The sequence below is a fragment of the Oncorhynchus tshawytscha genome, linkage group LG20 (assembly GCF_018296145.1).
Source record: "Oncorhynchus tshawytscha isolate Ot180627B linkage group LG20, Otsh_v2.0, whole genome shotgun sequence".
NCBI lineage: Eukaryota > Metazoa > Chordata > Actinopteri > Salmoniformes > Salmonidae > Oncorhynchus > Oncorhynchus tshawytscha.
This window is the reverse complement of record NC_056448.1, coordinates 27,950,294-27,967,845: the sequence shown is the minus strand read 5'-3', so window position 1 is coordinate 27,967,845 and position 17,552 is coordinate 27,950,294. Positions and strand designations below refer to the sequence as shown.

Here is a 17,552-nt window from a genome sequence, read left to right as displayed (position 1 = left end):
GGAAGTTAAAGCTTGGTCGCAAATGGGCCTTCCAAATGGACAATGGCCCCAAGCATACAGTGGGGAGAACAACTATTTGATTCACTGCCGATTTAGCAGTTTTTCCTACTTACTAAGCATGTAGAGGTCTGTCATTTTTATCGTAGGTACACTTCAACTGTGAGAGACGGAATCTAAAACAAAAATCCAGAAAAATCACATTGCATGATTTCTAAGTAATTAATTTGCATTTTATTGCATGACATAAGTATTTGATCACCTACCAACCAGTAAGAATTCTGGCTCTCACAGACCTGTTAGTTTTTTTTAAGAATCCCTCCTGTTCTCCACTCATTACCTGTATTAACTGCACCTGTTTGAACTCGTTACCTGTATAAAAGACACCTGTCCACACACTCAATCAAACAGACTCCAACCTCTCCACAATGGCCAAGACTAGAGAGCTGTGTAAGGACATCAGGGATAAAATTGTAGACCTGCACAAGGCTGGGATGGGCTACAAGACAATAGGCAAGCAGCTTGGTGAGAAGGCAACAACTGTTGGCGCAATTATTAGGGTGCATGTTTATTAGTAACTGGAATAAGCAATTTCATAAATGTGTCAAGTGCAGCGTCTGGTTGCTCCTCATTACACACCACAGACCAATAAATATTCTTTACAACAACATAGGAATCAGTACAAAACTTATTGTATGACCTCTTACACACTATATTAGATCCAGCCTTTGGAACTCTGGTTTTCCTTGATATCGCTACTATATTGTGTTCACTACATCCAATGGATTTGGATACTGCTTTAAAGCAAATTTCTGCAGCATTAGTAAAGATGTGATCAATATATGTTGATGATTTAATTCCTGTGCTCTTTGTAACTACCCTGGTAGGTTGACTGTTAACCTGAACCAGGTTGCAGACACTGGTAACAGTTTGAAACTTTCTTGATGAAAGCCAGTCAATATTTAAATCACCCAGAAAATATACCTTTCTGTAGATATCACATGCATTTCACACGTTATAGATACTGACTGGTAGCACTTGATCTATAGTAGCTTCCCACAATAATGGGCTTTAGGTGAGGCAGGTGAACCTGGATCCATATTACTTAAACTGTTTTTAACATGAGATCCTCTCTAAGCTTTACAGGAATGTGGTTCTGAATATAAACAGCAACACCTCCACCATTGGCATTTCTGTCTTTTCTGTAGATGTTATAACAATGTATTGCTAACACTATCATCACAGGTATTATCTAAGTGAGTTTCAGAGATAGTAACAGATGACATTCATATTCTGACTAGCAAGTTATTGATTTCATGAACATTGTTTCTTAAACTACATATGTTAATGTGGGCTATTTTTAGCACTTCTGGGATGCTTGATTGCTTTCATTTCATTACTGGGAAGTAGACATGCTCATGTTAGTTATCTTAGTGCAGCTCACAGTGGACTTCCTACTAGGAACAAACAAGTGAAATGTATATATAGAGACATAGTGAAGTCGCAATTCAACAGCTCAGACATGAGACGTATGTGGCAGGATCTACAGACAATCACTGACTACAAAAAGAAAACCAGCCATGTCACGGACACCGACGTCTTGCTTTCAGACAAACTCAACACCTTCTTTGCCTGCTTTGAGGATAATACAGTGCCACCAACGCGGCCCGCTACGAAGAACTGTGGGCTCTCCTTGTCCGTGGCCGATGTGAGTAAGATGTTTAAACGTGTTAAACCTCGCAAAGCTGCCGGCCCAGACGGCATCCCTAGCCTCATCCTCAAGGTATGCGCATACCAGCTGGCTGGCTATTCAATCTCTCCCTATCCCAGTCTGTCCCCACGTGCTTCAAGATGGCCACCATTGTTCCATTACCCAAGAAGGCAAAGGTAAATGCCCCATAGTGCCCCATAGAACTCACTTCTGTCATCATGAAGTGCTTTGAGAGACTAGTCAAGAATCATATCACCTCCAAATTACCTGTCACCCTACACCCACTTGAATTTGCTTACTGCCCCAATATGTCCACAGAGGATGCAATCGACATCACACTGCACACTGCCCTATCCCATCTGGACAAGAGGAATACCTATGTAAGAATGCTATTCATTGACTACAGCTCAGCATTCAACACCCTAGTACCCTCCAAGCTCATCATTAAACTTGAGGCCCTGGGTCTCAACCCTTCCCTTTGCAATTTGGTCCTGGACTTCCTGATGGGCCGCCCCCAGGTGGCGAAGGTAGGAAACTTCTCCACTTCGCTGATCCTCAACACTAGGGCCCTACATGGGTGGGTGCTCAGCCCCTCCTGTACACCCATGACTACGTGGTCATGCTTGTCAACTAAAACCCTCACAAACTTTTACAGATGCACAATTGAGAGCATCCTGTATAACTGCCTGGTACAGCAACTGCAACGCCCATGACTGCAGGGCTCTCCAGAGGGTGGTGCGGTCTGCACAATTCATCACCGGGGGAAAACTACCTGCCCTCCAGGACACCTATAGCACCCAATGTCACAGAAAGGCCAAAAAGATCATCAAGGACAACAACCACCTGAGCCACTGCCTGTTCACCCCACTACCATCCAGAAGGCAAGGTCAGTATAAGTGCATCAAAGCTAGGACAGAGAGACTGAAAAATAGCTTCTATCTCAAGGCCATCAGACTGTTAAACAGCCACCACTAACATTGAGTGGCTACTGCCAACACACTGACACTGACACTGACTCAACTCCAGCCACTTTAATAATGGGAATTGATGGGAAATTATGTAAATATATCACTAACCACTTTAAACAATGCTACCTTATATAATGTTACTTACCCTACATTATTCATCTCATATGCATACGTATATACTGTACTCTATATCATCGACTGCATCCTTATGTAATACATGTATCACTAGCCACTTTAACTATGCCACTTTGTTTACATACTCATCTCATATGTATATACTGTACTCGATACCATCTACTGTATCTTGCTTATGCTGCTCTGTACCATCACTCATTCATATATCCTTATGTACATATTCTTTATCCCCTTACACTGTGTATAAGACAGTAGTTTTGGAATTGTTAGTTAGATTACTTGTTGGTTATTACTGCATTGTCGGAACTAGAAGCACAAGCATTTCGCTACACTCGCATTAACGGGGCGGCCCGTCAGGAAGTCCAGTACCCAGTTGCACAGGGCGGGGTCGAGACCCAGGGTCTCGAGCTTGATGACGAGCTTGGAGGGTACTATGGTGTTGAATGCCGAGCTGTAGTCGATGAACAGCATTCTCACATAGGTATTCCTCTTGTCCAGATGGGTTAGGGCAGTGTGCAGTGTGGTTGAGATTGCATCGTCTGTGGACCTATTTGGGCGGTAAGCAAATTGGAGTGGGTCTAGGGTGTCAGGTAGGGTGGAGGTGATATGGTCCTTGACTAGTCTCTCAAAGCACTTCATGATGACGGAAGTGAGTGCTACGGGGCGGTAGTCGTTTAGCTCAGTTATCTTAGCTTTCTTGGGAACAGGAACAATGGTGGCCCTCTTGAAGCATGTGGGAACAGCAGACTGGTATAGGGATTGATTGAATATGTCCGTAAACACACCGGCCAGCTGGTCTGCGCATGCTCTGAGGGCGCGGCTGGGGATGCCGTCTGGGCCTGCAGCCTTGCGAGGGTTAACACGTTTAAATGTCTTACTCACCTCGGCTGCAGTGAAGGAGAGTCTGCATGTTTTCGTTGCAGGCCGTGTCAGTGGCACTGTATTGTCCTCAAAGCGGGCAAAAAAGTTATTTAGTCTGCCTGGGAGCAAGACATCCTAGTCCGTGACTGGGCTGGATTTCTTCTTGTAGTCCGTGATTGACTGTAGACCCTGCCACATGCCTCTTGTGTCTGAGCCGTTGAATTGAGATTCTACTTTGTCTCTGTACTGACGCTTAGCTTGTTTGATAGCCTTGCGGAGGGAATAGCTGCACTGTTTGTGTTCGGTCATGTTACCAGTCACCTTGCCCTGATTAAAAGCAGTGTTTCGCGCTTTCAGTTTCACGCGAATGCTTTTGACGCGAATGTTTCTGGTTAGGGAATGTTTTGCTAATGTCGTTGCTATGGGAACGACATCTTCAACGCACGTTCTAATGAACTCGCACACCGAATCAGCATATTCGTCAATATTGTTATCTGACGCAATACGAAACATATCCCAGTCCACGTGATGGAAGCAGTCTTGGAGTGTGGAGTCAGCTTGGTCGGACCAGCGTTGGACAGACCTCAGCGTGGGAGCCTCTTGTTTTAGTTTCTGTCTGTAGGCAGGGATCAACAAAATGGAGTCGTGGTCAGCTTTTCCGAAAGGAGGGCGGGGCAGGGCCTTATATGCGTCGCGGAAGTTAGAGTAACAATGATCCAAGGTTTTTCCACCCCTGGTTGCGCAATCGATATGCTGATACAATTTAGGGAGTCTTGTTTTCAGATTAGCCTTGTTAAAATACCCAGCTACAATGAATGCAGCCTCTGGATAAATGGATTCCAGTTTGCAAAGAGTCAAATAAAGTTCGTTCAGAGCCATCGATGTGTCTGCTTGGGGGGGATATATACGGCTGTGATTATAATCGAAGAGAATTCTCTTGGTAGATAATGCGGTCTACATTTGATTGTGAGGAATTCTAAATCAGGTGAACAGAAGGATTTGAGTTCCTGTATGTTTCTTTCATCACACCATGTCTCGTTAGCCATAAGGCATACGCCCCCGCCCCTCTTCTTACCAGAAAGATGTTTGTTTATGTCAGCGCGATGCGTGGAGAAACCCGCTGGCTGCACTTGGTCCAAGTGCTGGGATATAAGGGGAAGGGTGTATTCTTATTTATTCTTATTTATCAGGACACCTTCACTTCTGCTGTTACTACATTAGGTAGCAGCATAGGCCTCTCCAACCCAGCTCCTCTTTAAATATGACATTTATCCTTTTTTGAAATGTAACTCTTGCAGGAAAACCATATCTGCTGACAATCTCTAAGTTTTCAAGAACCACATGCTTTTTTCCCCATCATGGAGCATGAGATGAGTGGAGGCCCCCCACACATACAACAAAGAAGTGTTCCTCCCAGTCACCCTCTCCCAACCCCTTTGGATAGAGCCCCTCTCCACTCTCACCAATAACCACCATTGAATCTTAGCTATAATGACAAACAAGGAATAATAATGACATCCTCTCCTAATCTGTGGAGAACTAATTCCTTTTACTGCAGGTTTGCAAGTCACAAAAATAAATACAATTACATTGTAGTATATTTAAATCTTTCCTTCTCTCTCCCCCAAACCAAACCCATCCCTCTCCACATCCCCTCCCTGTTTTCTCCCCTCATTACCCCACCCAAGCCAAGCTTGTCCCAACCACCCATCCTTACCCACCCAAGCCAAGCTTGTCCTAACCACCCGTCCTTACACACCCAAGCCAAGCTTGTCCCAACCTCCCATCCTTACTCACCCAAGCCAAGCTTGTCCTAACCACCCGTCCTTACACACCCAAGCCAAGCTTGTCCTAACCACCCGTCCTTACACACCCAAGCCAAGCTTGTCCTAACCACCCGTCCTTACACACCCAAGCCAAGCTTGTCATAACCTCCCGTCCTTATTCACCCAAGCCAAGCTTGTCCCATCCTTACACACCCAAGCCAAGCTTGTCCCGACCTCCCGTCCTTATTCACCCAAGCCAAGCTTGTCCCATCCTTACCCACCCAAACCAAGCTTGTCCCGACCTCCCGTCCTTATTCACCCAAGCCAAGCTTGTCCCATCCTTACACACCCAAGCCAAGCTTGTCCCATCCTTACCCACCCAAGCCAAGCTTGTCCCATCCTTACCCACCCAAACCAAGCTTGTCCCAACCTCCCATCTCTACCCACCCAAGCCAAGCTTGTCCCATCCTTACCCACCCAAACCAAGCTTGTCCCGACCTCCCATCCTTATTCACCCAAGCCAAGCTTGTCCCAACCTCCCATCCTTGCCCACCCTTACCTGCCCAAGCCACCCAAACCCTCCCAAGCCAAGCTTGTCCCCTACCTCTCAGACGTACTTACTGTACACGCATCCAATCTCATTCATTCCCGCCCAACATTTACCCTATGCATCCACATACTCATTCCCTCCCACCGTCCTACACACATTCTTCATCCCTCTCTCTGCCATTCATATACACAAACATACACACCTACCCCCCCCACACACACACACACACACAACCATAGAACAGTTATTGACATACATGCTATATTTAGCCCTTTGTCTTTTCACTGTCACAGGCATCACTTTATGTAGACTAGTGCGCTCATCGTTATTTCCTACATTGACCTCTTCTCAAAGCAGGGGGCTCTCCTCTTTCAACTGGGAAGGTTTCTGGGGAGGTTTCTTGATTAGGGCTTAATTGGCGCTTGTGAATTCCATCCTTTTCGTTCCCTTCCATACCCACAGCATTGCCAGGAAGCAGAGTTGAGATTTGATTCATTTTCCATCCAGTGACTGTCTGATTGGAATGTAATGCTTACGTTTTTTCTCAACCTAGCAAACAGGTTCTGGATGAATCAAATGGACTGGCTGTGGATTTTGATCTCCTTTCCCCCGTGTCTTCAGAATGTTGTTCAGATGTCTGAGATATGGCCTTTTCTTTGCAACTCTGCCTTGAAGGCCAGCGTCCCTGGGTTGCCTCTTCACCGTTGACGTTGAGACTGGTGTTTTGCGGGTACTATTTAATGAAGCTGCCAGTTGAGGACTTGTGAGGCCGTCTGTTCGCATGGAATAGCCTTTATTTCTCAGAACAAGAATAGACTGAGTTTCAGAAGAAAGTCTTTGTTTCAAAGCCATTTTGAGCCTGTAATCGAACCCACAAATGCTGATGCTCCAGATACTCAACTTGCCTAAAGAAGCCCCGTTTTATTGCTTCTTTAATCAGAACAACAGTTTTTAGCTGTGCTAACATAATTGCAAAAGGGTTTTCTAATGATCAGTTAGCCTTTTAAAATGATAAACTTGGATTAGCTAACACAACATGCCATTAGAACACAGGAGTGATGATTGCTGATAAAGGGTCTCAGTATGCCTATGTAGATGTTCCATAAAAAATAAGATATTTCCAGCTACAATAGTTATTTACAACATTAACAACGTCTATACTGTATTTCTGATAAATTTGATGTTATTTTAAATGGACAAAAAAAATGTGCTTTTCTTTCAAAGACAAGGACATTTCTAAGTGACCCCAAACTTTTGACCGGTGATATAGTTCCACAGCTTGAAGATAACCATGCAAGGGTATTTAGCATTCTCCTGTTTCATGCCAATCCCATGGCATCGTTCCAGGTCCTTTGGTGCTGTATCCATGTGAAGTTCCTCTGATATCAGTAGCCGGAAATGTAGCCGGAAATGTCCCCTTTTCCCTCGTCTTCGGGTAAGGACAATTTCTCATGTTGTTTCGTCTCTGTTTTGTTGCTGGTCCAATTCATATTCTAAAGTTTGCAACTTTGTTTCCAGAAGAGACATTTTTTTTTCTTGTTCATTCATACGCAAATATTTGCTAGATATAAAGTATTTGTAACATTCCCAAATTCCAAGAGAATTATGAATATCGTGATATTTAAAAATAACTCATACAACTCCTCTCTGAAGATAGTATCCCTCCGCCTGGTGGCAGTAGTTTGGTCCCCCTGGCCTCCTCTGAGCTCAACCTAGTGCTTCCCTCTGACTCCTTCACACACAGACACCACTTTGTTTGGGCCTCTACTGATTATTCTACTGATTTAACCTTTCATTTATACCAGAAGAATATCTTGAGGTTGAGAACTTATTTTTTGAGAGAGACCTGGCAAGAAACTGATGATAGTTTCTGCTTGCTAGACATAGGATGAGAGTTAGAATGGGAGATGTACCCTGATGCGGCCACTCTATTATGAGACTGAGGACAAAACTTGCTGATTGCTACAACATTGAAAATATATAATTGGTTGTGAATATTGATGTGTTATTAATCACTGTTAATATAGCTTTCTTGTCCTGTATCTCTCAGATAGTGATTCCCGCTGGCTCTGAGGTGGGTGGTAATGAAAGGGAGAGAAGGAGAGGAAAATAAAAATGTGAGGAGAAGAAAATGAGAAGCAGGAATGTTCAGCAGGTGTACCTACCTTCTCCAAACACACTGGCTTTACCAGCTCTTACCCACTAGGTGGCACCACATCCACCATCAAACAGGTAAGGGTCACTGGCTTGCCTCACAAATGACACCCTATTATTCCCCTTATAGTGCACTTTAAAGTAGATTATGCTAATTTAGGATTATTATGAGATTATTGTAAGACATTACAAGGGTACCATAGGTGATCATGACAAGTCTTACGTTACTGTATTATAATGCATATTTTGGCTGTACTGCTACAATACTTAGACAGCAAATGAGGGATGCGTAACCTGGTGTGTATCTGTCATTAAAGTTGAATCGACTTAGTAAAAGAGTTGTGGTGAAAATGTTCTCTCCTGGCTTGTTGTTTGGTGTCTGTTGGTGACAGAGAGTTCCGAGGACAGTCTCTGCTTGCAACACGGGTCCTTGTGACTCTGGGAGAGTCAAGGTCAGTCGTCTCCACAGCAACCTGAGGATAACAGGGACGACCCGCCCTTCTGTAGCCTGTCCTGGTGGAATGCCACCGCCCCCTCTCTCAGGTACACTGTGACATCACCGCTATACACTTTTCCTTTGGCTGCATTCGATCTAATCTCTCACTCTTTCTCTATTCTTCTTTGTGTGTCTCTTTTACTCTGAATCAGCTGGCTGTCAGTCAAGCGGGGTTCAGCAGGTTTGGCCAATCAGCACAGCCAATTCGGAACTCCTCCCACAACAACAGGATGCACACCTCTTCCCCACAAATACACACCATCAAAGCAGTGAAGTAAACACACACACATGCATGTACATAGCTCTGTACACAGGTTATGTAGCCTACACTATGCACCTCACACACAAACAAAACTACTGCTATAACAACACAACAACGGCTTGGCATTTTGATAACTCTCAGTTATCAGGAGTGTATTTGTAGTGTATAACTAGAAGTACATTTTTGTATTCAATAAATAATTTCCATCGCTATCGGGAAACCGGACCCTGACCCAGATTACCGGCTCAACATCTTTCTCTTCCTATAGCGGATTGCCAGGACCATTTTACATTATTAAGCCATGTTGTGGGCTGTTCGGCATTTGTTTACACTTTGTTCAGTCATGTTACCTCATTGTCTAGCTAGCTAACAACCTGGTAAGTTTACCAATATATAAAAAAAATGTGGGGACACAGAAAGAAAGGAAAGGGAAAGCTGCTTCTTCTTTTTCTTCTATGGTACTATGGCGGTCGGCAAACAATCATTATAGGTACATGCCACCACCTACTGTACAGGTGGGAAACTATTTATATATATATATATATATATATATTATATATATATATATACACACAGTGCCTTGCGAAAGTATTCGGCCCCCTTGAACTTTGCGACCTTTTGCCACATTTCAGGCTTCAAACATAAAGATATAAAACTGTATTTTTTGTGAAGAATCAACAACAAGTGGGACACAATCATGAAGTGGAACGACATTTATTGGATATTTCAAACTTTTTAACAAATCAAAAACTGAAAAATTGGGGGTGCAAAATTATTCAGCCCCTTTACTTTCAGTGCAGCAAACTCTCTCCAGAAGTTCAGTGAGGATCTCTGAATGATCCAATGTTGACCTAAATGACTAATGATGATAAATACAATCCACCTGTGTGTAATCAAGTCTCCGTATAAATGCACCTGCACTGTGAAGTCTCAGAGGTCCGGTAAAAGCGCAGAGAGCATCATGAAGAACAAGGAACACACCAGGCAGGTCCGAGATACTGTTGTGAAGAAGTTTAAAGCCGGATTTGGATACAAAAAGATTTTCCAAGCTTTAAACATCCCAAGGAGCACTGTGCAAGCGATAATATTGAAATGGAAGGAGTATCAGACCACTGCAAATCTACCAAGACCTGGCCGTCCCTCTAAACTTTCAGCTCATACAAGGAGAAGACTGATCAGAGATGCAGCCAAGAGGCCTATGATCACTCTGGATGAACTGCAGAGATCTACAGCTGAGGTGGGAGACTCTGTCCATAGGACAACAATCAGTCGTATATTGCACAAATCTGGCCTTTATGGAAGAGTGGCAAGAAGAAAGCCATTTCTTAAAGATAACCATAAAGTGTTGTTTAAAGTTTGCCACAAGCCACCTGGGAGACACACCAAACATGTGGAAGAAGGTGCTCTGGTCAGATGAAACCAAAATTGAACTTTTTGGCAACAATGCAAAACGTTATGTTTGGCATAAAAGCAACACAGCTCATCACCTAGAACACACCATCCCCACTGTCAAACATGGTGGTGGCAGCATCATGGTTTGGGCCTGCTTTTCTTCAGCAGGGACAGGGAAGATGGTTAAAATTGATGGGAAGATGGATGGAGCCAAATACAGGACCATTCTGGAAGAAAACCTGATGGAGTCTGCAAAAGACCTGAGACTGGGACGCCTCTTCAACCTCAGGAGGCTGAAGAAATTCGGCTTGTCACCAAAAGCACTCACAAACTTCTACAGATGCACAATCGAGAGCATCCTGGCGGGCTGTATCACCGCCTGGTATGGCAACTGCACCGCCCTCAACCGTAAGGCTCTCCAGAGGGTAGTGAGGTCTGCACAACGCATCACCGGGGGCAAACTACCTGCCCTCCAGGACACCCACACCACCCGATGCTACAGGAAGGCCATAATGATCATCAAGGACATCAACCACCCGAGCCACTGCCTGTTCACCCCGCTGTCATCCAGAAGGCGAGGTCAGTACAGGTGCATCAAAGCTGGGACCGAGAGACTGAAAAACAGCTTCTATCTCAAGGCCATCAGACTGTTAAACAGCCACCACTAACATTGAGTGGCTACTGCCAACACACTGTCAATGACACTGACTCTACTCCAGCCACTTTAATAATGGGAATTGATGGGAAATGATGTAAATATATCACTAGCCACTTTAAACAATGCTACCTTATATAATGTTACTTACCCTACATTATTCATCTCATATGCATACGTAGATACTGTACTCTATATCATCGACTGCATCCTTATGTAATACATGTATCACTAGCCACTTTAACTATGCCACTTGGTTTACATACTCATCTCATATGTATATACTGTACTCGATATCATCTACTGTATCTTGCCTATGCTGCTCTGTACCATCACTCATTCATATATCCTTATGTACATATTCTTTATCCCCTTACACTGTGTATAAGACAGTAGTTTTTTGGAATTGTTAGTTAGATTACTTGTTCGTTATTACTGCATTGTCGGAACTAGAAGCACAAGCATTTCGCTACACTCGCATTAACATCTGCTAACCATGTGTATGTGACAAATAAAATTTGATTTGATTTGAAAAAAAAGATTTGTCTTCCAACAAGACAATGATCCAAAACATAAAGCAAAATCTACAATGGAATGGTTCAAAAATAAACATATCCGGGTGTTAGAATGGCCAAGTCAAAGTCCAGACCTGAATCCAATCGAGAATCTGTGGAAAGAACTGAAAACTGCTGTTTTCAAGGAGGAACAAATGCTCTCCATCCAACCTCACTGAGCTCGAGCTGTTTTGCAAGGAGGAATGGGAAAATTTCAGTCTCTCGATGTGCAAAGCCGAATACTTTCACAAAGATCTGTTGATGCAGTGTTTGGTAATTGTGTTACTGAGACACAATCTATTCCTGTGTAGTTTAATGAGCCCCTAGTTAATAAGACTAGCCACTACTATGTTCATTGTTATTTATGGGCCGCATCATTCTTGTTTCTCACTTCAGTCACTTCACTTATCTTCACAGATGGTGTTAAAACACTCCATACCAGTGATAGTGGTTCAAAGCCACTGCTCCTGTGTTGCAGGAAGTGCTCTGTGCAATCATCTGGTGGCCCTTCTTTATCAGACAGCGCACTACTCTCAACTAAACATTCCTGCTGCACCACTAGTTCACAGCTGCACAGACACAGAACAGCGTTGGCACAAGCCAAGAACACTTGTGAGTCTATCAATATCCATAAAAAAATGCACCTGAAAAAATCAGCCTATGTAACAGTAAATCCTTGTTAATTAGAGAGTTCCGTAAACCTACTAAGTCTTGTGCTGATGGAATAAGGTAAGTTGGAGGTTCCTAGAATGGAAACATTTTAGAAAACCTTTTCTTGTGATTGTATCCAGATGATAATGACAAATGTTTGGGACAAAGACTGGGGGTAAATATATAATCTATAAATCTGTAGATTATATAAATCTTGTGACAACAATGGAAATGTCAGCTGACGTGCCCCTGGTTGAGTCCGCCTTTGGGCCAGTGCAAGCCGGCAGTGTTCTGTCCTATCAGCTTCCACAGCCAAAGACCCGTGAAATTGTAAAGATTGCCGATGCCACTTCTCCACCAATACTTCCATTAGATGGCTACAGGCTTCAGGCTTCCCAGTGTGCTTACGTCCTTAGCCATCAGGAGCAGTTCCACCTCAAGGCGTTAGAGACAACCTACGAGATGTCACACAAAGTCGATGTTGCTACAAGGGAGCAGAGCAGCAGCCCGGAATGGCATCAGTTCAGGAAAATGAGAATAACCTCTCGTTTCCGAGAGGTTTGCCATGTCCTTGGGAGAGACCTCAGCTGACCACCTAGCTGAGCGGATGTTCAAGGGATCTGGTATGCAGACCATGGAGATGAAGATACAGAATGGAGAGCTGAAGTTGTAGAAATCTCATGCTTACTACTGGCAGGTGCAAGGTCAAATCCTTCTCACAGGTTGTAGCTGGTGTGACTTTGTCATCTGTGCACAGGAGGACGTCCTAGTTGAAAGGATATATAAAGATCTACAGGTTTCAAAAACTATAAGAGAGAAAGTTGACCACTTTTTATTTTTACCACTACTTGCTGAAGTGTCTCTCGCACCTGAATGGATCCCCTGCATGGGTGCCAAGTTGAGTGGTTTTATGAAAAACAAGTATTGATGTTCTTGTGAAGAAATCTACAGTAGAACAGATGTTTAAAAATATATATATTTCAGCAAATGTTCAACAGTTCAGTTAATCAATTACACATCTCTAACATTGTATTCTATCTTGCATTCTGGATATTCTGTGTTTACTTGATTTCTTTCCCCCACCCCTGTTACTCATTGCCTAATTAAAGCCAATACAAGCTCCACACAAATGATTGATACATGTCGTAGATAAATAAATGATTATTTTGCTGCTAGCAAATAAACACATGTACATTTACACTGGCTTGGCCCATGCTCTGGACCGGATCAGAGACGGCACAGTCCATAGGCAGCCCACCTTGTTCTTCATCCCCCTCAGTCGGAGCAGGAGGTTTCAGTCTTCTTTCCCAAACACTAGGTCTCTTTTGAATGTGCCAGTTCCACGCGAAGACAGTAGGAACACCTCTTTTTAGGTATCGTCGCCCCCCTAATTTTCCCTCAACAAACTCACTTTTGACTAAACGTGTACTACATACCTTTGTGTGTTTGGTGACAGCAAAGTTGTCACGACGTACTGCCACCAAACACCTTTTTCTGAGCTCTACATTGACCGGGAAACGATGGAAGCTCACAATACCATTACATTTGGAAGAAACTGAACACAGAGGCACGGAACAATGTTCATTAGCACATCCTTCGCGGGGCTGTAATTTAAACATAGTCATTGCGAACTATTTCAGTCAGAAATGCATCGACGATAGCTAGTAAACTAATGATAAAAACAATAACAGAACTCACACCGGAAGTCATCAACCCGATCGGATGTCAATTAGAAAGTTGGAGGCGGTATAATGCATAGAGCCTATTGGGTTAATCTCACTAAGAGTTTCCAACTTTACTGAAATAGTCCTGAGTACTCACATTAAACAGAAGCAATACCATCATCCATGCATTCAGACTTTTACTTCTGGCGAATGATATAATTTAATCATATCATAAAAACAAATGTGGTCGTCTATTTCTACAGAACAACACTATAAACACATATTAGTGCGACAGAGCTGAATCAGTAGAAAAGAGCTGCGGTTTGGATGAGAATATTGGGAATCAATCTAGAGTTGCTTTGTCCAGTAACACTCAGAGCAGACTGGAGGACAAAAAGGGATTGATTCCACCAGTCAGCAGGGTGTCAAAGAGGAGAGACCATTTACCACTGAAAAAATACAACCATTTCTCTCTTGCTCTCTCTGGCCCCCAAAAAACTCAGTCCGGCTTTAAATTTACTCTTGAAAGTTGTAATAGTAGAATGCACAAGGTGCAATTTCAAAATTGAGTAGTGCATCATCAGTTCCTATTGTCATGTTAGTCATTACATACCTTCGAGAGCTATTTATAACTGTCAAGATCAACTAGTGCATGTCAGCTAAAAAAACCCAGAATATTTAGTTTTTTTTAGCACACACACACACACCTGTCCCTCTATGCTCACCTCGCTCCCCAGGGAAATTCTGTACTTGTCTGCTGTCTGACCAACCGTCCACTCCGTTTGTCTTGTCACCTGTTCATTGCCAACGCTGGCAGAAGTTGAATAAAGTGTTTGTGTGTGTGTGTGCCTGTGATGAGGATGAATGAGGACGACAGACCGAGCCTGCCATCATCAGCAAACAGAGAGAGACATGGGGAGAGAGGTAAACACGGGGCCTGAAAACTGCAGGAGCAAGAGGGGGAAGGGGTAGGTTGCTGAAGATGGGGTTATTGTAGGTTGCTGCATTTGACCTTTTGGGTCAAATAAAATGTAAATGATCAATTGAGAATTTAAGGAAAGGGAATTTCCACTTATTTTAAATAGAAATTAGGCAGATCATGGCATAAAATTGATTATGTAGCTAAACCATTTGCATTATCAAATAGGATATGGTAGATCATCTGTACCAGTACTGTAGCTAAATGAAGCTATAAATGAAAATGAGAAGAACATTTGAAGTGCTCTTATTCACTGTGGTCTGTTAGGGTTTGGATGGGGTAGGCCGTCATTGTAAATAAGAATGTATTCTTATCTGACTTGCCAAGTTAAATAAAGGTTACATAAAAAAGGAATACATGTAAACATAGGTTATCCCAACTGTTTCGTACAAACACACACAGTGCAGCAAGATTTTAATGCGTCCCTCTCAGTCCTTCCAGGTCAGTCAGCTCAGTGACATCATCCTGTCAGTGTGCCTATACAGCTGCCACAGCTGTTGTACCTTACTGAGCTCCAAAAGTACACACACACATACACTGGGCTCAACAGCCAGCAAATGAGGAATATGTCATATGAGCAAGATGTGATTGAATCAACCTGCTGTCTCTTGACTCCCAGCCGTTGACTCACATCCCTTCACTGAAAACAATTCCAGGGAGTCCAGGCTGTTTTACATCTCATAGTGATTGAATCAGATCCTTAATCTCATCCACTCTAATATTAAACAACAGGCCATTTACAAGAACTCCCTTTGGCTCTGCTATCAGCATTATGAGATGTGGAAAGATTTTGGGGAGGATTTGTAGTGGCAAAACAACTAGAGCTGACCTCAAAATTTGAGGTGAGATGATGTGTTACTCTTCAACTTTTTAACTGTGGACTGAAAATTGTTTTTGGATTGCACACATGCTGGCCTGCATTCTCTCTCTCTTTCTCTCTGTCTCCCCTCCCTCTCGGCAGTGGTGCAAAGTACTTAAGTAAAAATACTTGAAAGTACTACTTAAGTAGCTTTTTGGGGTAACTGTACTTTAATATTTACATTTTGGACAACTTTTACTTTGTTACATTCTTAAAGAAAATAATGTACCTTTTACTCCGTACATTTTCACTGACACCCAAAAGTACAGAAAAATGGTCAAATTCATGCACGTATCAAGAAAACATCCCTTGTCATCTCTACTGCCTCTGATCTGATGGAATCACTAAACATACATGCTTTGTTTGTAAATGATGTCTGAGTGTTGGAGTGTGCCGCTGGCAATTCCTAAAGAAAAAATAAAATGGTGCTGTCTTGTTTGCTTAATATAAAACATTTTAAATTATTAATACATTTACTTTAATTATATTTTAGCCATTACATTTTTTTATATTTAAGTATATTTCAAACCAAATACTTTTAGACTTTTACTCAAGTAGTATTTTACTGGGTGACTTTCACTTTTACTTGAGTCATTTTCTATTAAGTTATCTTCATTTTTACTCAAGTATGACAACTGGGTACTTTATCCACCACTGTCTCTCCCTCTCTCTAGAGACTAGAGCAAATCCTGGCCCCTGAGAGCCTCAGTAGTAACATATGCTCCCAGTAAGCAAGCAGACAGACAGGCTGAGCCTCTAAATGCTGACTAACAGGAAGGAATGGAGCTAATTATATAGGCCTACAACTGTACATGCTGAAATATAGGTATATTTGTGTATTGTCTAGCCTGTTTTTGCCAGGGTGCAGGGGTTTGCCAACTGCACAAGCATTTTGAATCCCCATGCAATGCCCTTAGATAATGTCCTCATATACTGTCTCTATATACAGCAATGTTTTCATACACCTCTGAGAGGAAACCTGTATTTGACTGGGTAATCTAAAGAGGAAGTTAGGAGTGACCCAGCAACACAATGTAAGCCTCCAGCTACAGTATACAGATGTACACGGGCAGTCCCAAATCCAGACACATTCATTTCATCCTCCCTCCCCATTCAGTGTTTGTTTACTTGCTGACATTGGCACTGCCTAACATTGCTAACATTGGTTCAGTAATCTCCCTGAGTGAGACCCAAATAATTGTGTTCCCACATAAAGGCAAAGGTTTTGGCTGAGTGAGCTAATAACTGGTTGGTCACAGTCACCCTTAGCTCTGGACCCTGCACAAACTCTAACATTGCTAAATAATGCTAAGCTATGCCTGGAATCCACAGAGCTGAACTTAATCTGCTGCTTGGAGGGAAGAGGGCTGGTATTGTTGTTCGGTTAACATAGGTGTGTGTGTGTGTGTGTGTGTGTGTGTGTGTGTGCGTGCGTGCGTGCGTATATTCAACTAATGGATGGAGGTCTTGTGGTTTACTATCATGGGTCTCATGACCACACCGATCTCCAAGTCAGAGCCATAGAACCCATGACTCCGCCACGTGGTGACCCGCTAGTAGAGGAGAGGTTTTCCCTTAGGCTCAGATCTAGGATCAGTTTACCTTTGCTAAATACCCATTTCAAATCCACAAAACTGATATAGATAGGTGTTTACAGGTAATTTAACCACAAACACATACACACACACTGAAGCTTGGATGCCTACCACTGTGACACAGACACAGTGCATTCGGAAAGTATTCAGACCCCTTGACTTTTTCCACATCTTGTTACATTACAGCTTTGTTCTAAAATGTATTAAATATTTTTTTTCCTTCATCAATCTACACACAATACCCCGTAATGACAAAGTGGAAACAGGTTTTTAGAAATGTTTTCAAATTGATAAAAAACAAAA

General features: G+C 42.8%; 1 long non-coding RNA gene across 1 annotated transcript; it reads left to right on the top strand.

Moving 5' to 3' along the window:
- Nucleotides 1–7,202: 7,202 nt before the first annotated feature.
- On the top strand, nt 7,203–9,023 carry LOC121840155. The gene is made up of 4 exons (XR_006079429.1): nt 7,203–7,423; nt 8,039–8,220; nt 8,535–8,685; nt 8,791–9,023. It is a non-coding gene; the product is annotated as an uncharacterized LOC121840155 (long non-coding RNA).
- The last annotated feature ends 8,529 nt before the right edge of the window (nt 9,024–17,552 follow it).